Source organism: Oryzias melastigma, linkage group LG18, assembly GCF_002922805.2.
Source record: "Oryzias melastigma strain HK-1 linkage group LG18, ASM292280v2, whole genome shotgun sequence".
Classification (NCBI taxonomy): Eukaryota; Metazoa; Chordata; class Actinopteri; order Beloniformes; family Adrianichthyidae; genus Oryzias; species Oryzias melastigma.
In genome coordinates this window covers 16,711,071-16,716,472 of record NC_050529.1, presented here as the reverse complement: position 1 = coordinate 16,716,472, position 5,402 = coordinate 16,711,071, and the positions used below count along the sequence as shown (strand labels likewise).

Genomic DNA, 5,402 nt, shown 5'->3' with positions numbered 1-5,402 from the left:
TGTATGATTGTGTTTATCTGATCACATAATAATTTGAACATTAATCCTAAATGTTTCTCACTCTTTACTCTGTTGTTTCCCATGAAAAATGTAACCTGATGAGAAATGTGATCAATTCTTCCTGCACTGTCATAGTATTCACGGTAGAGAAATCTATTAAAGTAGATGTTTTAACTCCTGAAGTTGGTTTGATTCTCTTTCAGTCTGTGAGGATTTCATTGATCTGATCGTCTACAGAAGCTGAAACTTCTTCTGCAGTCGTTCCAGTGCAGTGAATCCTTTTCCAGCGGTCCACAAGCTCCCTGCTCCTCTCCATTCTGATGGATCCACAGATTCATGAACGTCTTCGTTTTCCTCATTCAAACTGGCATCTGGATCAAAACTGTTCGGTCAGGAAATTGAAAGAATCTGAAAGGATTCAGTAATATTTCAGAAAACTAAACTTTCTGGTCTTTACAAGATTTATGAACATCAAGAAACTTGATCTAAGTTTCTCTTTTCTGTCCTTCATTTCTTAAAGAAACATATTTTCGTTTCAAGAAGAGGAATTTGGAGCACTGAGCAACAGTTCAGGTCTCTCTGTTCTTGTAAATGTTTCTGTCCAGAAATACAAAAGTAAATTTCTATGTTTAAAGATGTACCTGGAAACTGTAACAAAACTAAAAAATGAAAAAGACAAACAAACAAATCTTTACTCAACAGGTCGTCCTCACTAAACCACAGCAGTATTAAAATACATTTAAAATTAGGGATGAGTATCGTTTAGATTTTATTGATACTACTCCTCTTATCGATACTGATTTAACTTTACACAACAAATCAGATATATCTTTAGACTTGTATCTGTGTAAAGTTGATTTTGTTTCCTCTCCTTCACTCTTTTTTGTTCTTAGACCTTTTCTGTTTTTTCATTTTGTAATGATTGAAGTTCAAATAAAGTAAAAGATAAAAATCAATATGTTATGCTGCACAAAATGACTTTTTGAGTTTATCATAATTCAAGACGACTAAAGACTTTGGGTTAAATGTGAGTTTTTATTGGATTGGATGTGACTGCTACCTTATGGAAATGTTAATTTTTTAAATCAAACTTAAATTTTAAATGAATCGATTAATATGAATATATTTTTATAGAATTTTTTTAACACGATAGAAGCAGCAAAAGTTTTCCTTTTGTCAGTTTTGAGTTTGGTTTCAGTGACTGATGAGTTTTTTTTTACAAACTTTATTGTACAACACAAACATTTACAAATCACATCCTGGTATTAGGTCTATGGTCTCTGGTCTTTGCGTGTTCACGTCTACTTGTAGGCAGTGTTCAAGTGAAGTAGAAAAACAGGAGATTATATTTCCTGTTTAACCTGTTTTCATGTACAGTCAAGGATTAACACACCTTCGTATTTTCTAACCAGCTCTTTAGGCTGTTCGACTTCCTTCAGAGAAGACGAGAAACTGAATCAAAATGGAAAAAAAATACAGGGTTGAAGTTAACAGCTATGAGGGTGTAAGGATGATAATCTATCTGTGTGATACCGAGGAAGAGATGCAGAAAATCACAGTTCTACAGCTGAAGGAGAAGATAGATCAACAACTTCCTCAATTTGATGGAGGTAAGAAAAAAAGAAGAAGCCGACAAGAAATATAGTTCAATATGTGTAAAATCTGAAAATCTTTTCTAACATGTACTGATATAAATCTGAGTAAAGTTACCTCTAAAACTTGCAATGATTTAAGATTGAAACTGAAAGTTACACTGTTTGTTTGTTTGATTGTTTGTTTGTTTGTTTGTTTGTTTGATTGTTTGTTTGTTTTAAATCAGTGTTGAAAGTTGACATAATAAACACGATTCATTGACAAGTTTGAAAATAGATTTTTGTAAAATGTTTTACGATTGACCAACTGAAATGTCTGAAAATAACTGGAAGATTTTATTTAAAAAAACTATAAATACAAACTTATAAAATGAAAGAATTGATTTGAAGAAACTCTTTGTGTTGGTGTATTTCTTCTTTCAGTGAAGTGTGAAAATCTGCGTCTGATCTTCGCCGATAAGTTTTTGGATGAAGACTCCAGGCTGCTATCTGTATATGGAATCCAGAACATGTCTGTTATCCACACGGTGATGAGACTTGATGGAGGAGGAAGTCCAGAAGCATATGAAGAATATTTAAAAAAACATGGTAAAGGTGATAAAAACATTGACAAAAAACACATGAGTATGGAACGTCTTGCTTATTTCAAAGAAGACGATCTCACCCACAAAGAACAGAAATCTGTTCTGTCAGTTAAACCTCCTAAATGATCTTTACATCTAGTATGTAGCAGACAGTTATGTTAAGAAGTTTACAGATATATTTTTACAGCATTGAGTAAATTACACATCAACTGTCTTGTCCAAAGGCTCAGTGTCAAGATAAATGTATAAATCATTCAGAAAAATGACTCATCAGATAAATAAAACTCTAATCTGAAAACAATCAGTAAAAACAGAAGATATTGTTTGATAAAACTTTGAAATGTATTCATCTTTTTTTCTTATGGTTTAATCAAACATGTTTTCTTGATATTGATCAAATCTAAAAGTCATTGTGAATGTATTTCTGTCAGAATAAAAGATTTTATTCACAGTTTGATCACCAGTCAAATATTAATCAATTGGTTTACAGGAATATTTTCAGAATCAGGATTGATGTTGTGATTTGGTCTCAAGATATTTTTATTTCTTTTTACAAACTCGTTTTAAAAAAGAAAACCAGAGTTGTTGTAGAAAACTTAAACATTCATGTAATGATGATGGTTTAAATGTTTTCTATGTTTTGTGGTTTTTCTTTCATGTTTTGAGAATGTTTGATTCTACTAAATAAGTCAGTTTTATGTGGAAGAATTTTTCTCTTTTTATCATTATTTAGGATAATAACTTCAATGTATTTTTAATATTCAAAATATTCATTCAACAAATCCAAGAATTAGTCTAAAGCAAGAAAAAACATGATTAGCCAACATAATGTTGTATAATAATTTATTTTCTGATTTTTTTTTTTGTATGATCGTGTTTACCTGATCACATAATAATTTGAACATGTAATACTAAATGTTTCTCACTCTTTACTCTGTTGTTTCCCATGAAAAATGTAACCTGATGAGAAATGTGATCAATTCTTCCTGCACTGTCATAGTATTGACGGTAGAGAAATCTATTAAAGTAGATGTTTTTAACTCCTGAAGTTGGTTTGATTCTCTTTCAGTCTGTGAGGATTTTACTGATCTGATCGTCTACAGATTCTGGTTAATATCCAAACATAAGATGATAAAGTTGCTAGGACAAAGTGAATCTGAAAGTTAAGACATAAAAGCTACAAAATAAATAAATTAAACAANAAGCTCCCTGCTCCTCTCCATTCTGATGGATCCACAGATTCATGATCATCTTCGTTTTCCTCATTCAAACTGGCATCTGGATCAAAACTGTTCGGTCAGGAAATTGAAAGTATCTGAAAGGATTCAATAATATTTCAGAAAACTAAACTTTCTGGTCTTTACAAGATTTATGAACATCAAGAAACTTGATCTAAGTTTCTCTTTTCTGTCCTTCAGGCTTGATTTCTTAAAGAAACATATTTTCGTTTCAAGAGGAATTTGGAGCACTGAGCAACAGTTCAGGTCTCTCTGTTCTTGTAAATGTTTCTGTCCAGAAATACAAAAGTGAATTTCTATGTTTGAAGATGTACCTGGAAACTGTAACAAAACTAAAAAATGAACAAGATAAACTAACAAATATTTACTCAACAGGTCGTCCTCACTAAACCACAGAGGTATTACAACACATTTAAAATTAGGGATGAGTATTGTTTTGATTTTATTGATACTACTCCTCTTATCGATACTGATTTAACTTTACACAACAAATCAGATATTTCTTTAGACTTGTATCTGTGTAAAGATGATTTTGTTTCCTCTCCTTCACTCTTTTTTGTTCTTAGACCTTTTCTGTTTTTTCGTTTTGTAATGATTGAAGTTCAAATAAAGTAAAAGATAAAAATCAATATGTTATGCTGCACAAAAGGACTTTTTGAGTTTATCATAATTCAAGACGACTAAAGACTTTGGGTTAAATGTGAGTTTTTATTGGATTGGATGTGACTGCTACCTTATGGAAATGTTAATTTTTTTTAAATCAAACTTACATTTTAAATGAATCGATTAATATGAATATATTTTTATAGAGTTTTTTTTTAACACGATAGAAGCATCAAAAGTTTTCCTTTTGTCAGTTTTAAGTTTGGTTTCAGTGACTGATGAGGTTTTTTTTTTACAAACTTTATTGTACAACACAAACATTTACAAATCACATGCTGGTATTAGGTCTATGGTCACTGGTCTTTGCGTGTTCACGTCTACTTGTAGACAGTGTTCAAGTGAAGTATAAAAACAGGAGATTATATTTCCTGTTTAAGACGTTCTCATGTACAGTCAATGATTAACACACCTTTCTATTTTCTAACCAGCTCTTTAGGCTGTTCGACTTCCTTCAGAGAAGACGAGAAACTGAATCAAAATGGAAAAAAAATACTGGGTTGAATTTCGGAGTATGACAGGACAAAAGAAGGAAATCTATCTGTGTGATACCGAGGAAGAGATGCAGAAAATCACAGTTTTACAGCTGAAGGAGAAGATAGATCAACAACTTCCTCAATATAACGCAGGTAAGAAAAAAAGAAGAAACAGACAAGAAATATAGTTCAATATGTGTAAAATCTGAAAATCTTTTCTAACATGTGCTGATATAAATCTGAGTAAAGTTACCTCTAAAACTTGCAATGATTTAAGATTGAAACTAAAAGTTACACTGTTTGTTTGATTGTTTGTTTTAAATCAGTGTTGAAAGTTGAAGTAATAAACACGATACACTGACGAATTTGTAAAATGTTTTATGAATGAACAACTTAAATGTCTAAAAATAACTGGAAGACTATTTAAAAAAACTATATCTACAAACTTACAAAATGAAAGAAATTATTTGATGAAACTCTTTGTGTTGGTGTATTTCTTCTTTTCAGTGAAGCGTGAAGATTTGTATCTACTATATAGAGGTAACAGGTTGGATGAAGACTCCAAGCTGCTGTCTGAATATGGAATCCAGCACAATTCTCTCATCCAAGTGGTGATGAGCATTCGTGGAGGAGGATGTAGTCCAGAAGCATATAAAGAATATTTAGAAAAATGTGGTAAAGGTGATAAAAAAGTTGACAAAAAACACATGAGTATGGAATGTCTTGCTGGTTTCAAAGAAGACGATCTCACCCACAAAGAACAGAAAAAAAGCTGTTCTGTCAGTTAAACCTCCTAAATGATCTTTACATGATGTTTGCAGATGATATTGTGATTTGTAGTGAGAGCAGGGA

General features: G+C 31.5%; 2 long non-coding RNA genes across 3 annotated transcripts in view; both read left to right on the top strand.

Annotated features, from left to right (window-relative positions):
- The first annotated feature begins 505 nt into the window (after positions 1 to 505).
- On the top strand, positions 506 to 2,211 carry LOC118600030. Of its 2 annotated transcripts, XR_004949599.1 has the most exons (3): positions 506 to 573; positions 1,413 to 1,610; positions 2,016 to 2,211. It is a non-coding gene; the product is annotated as an uncharacterized LOC118600030 (long non-coding RNA). The 2 variants fall into 2 exon arrangements; XR_004949598.1 differs by having other exon boundaries at positions 512 to 1,610.
- Positions 2,212 to 3,410: 1,199 nt separating this feature from the next.
- The window catches only part of LOC112156473, a 6,326-nt gene continuing 4,334 nt past the window's right edge, over positions 3,411 to 5,402 (top strand). Inside the window, exon 1 of the long non-coding RNA XR_002920970.2 lies at positions 3,411 to 3,472. This is a non-coding gene — a long non-coding RNA (uncharacterized LOC112156473). The remainder of the gene's footprint in view (positions 3,473 to 5,402) is intronic.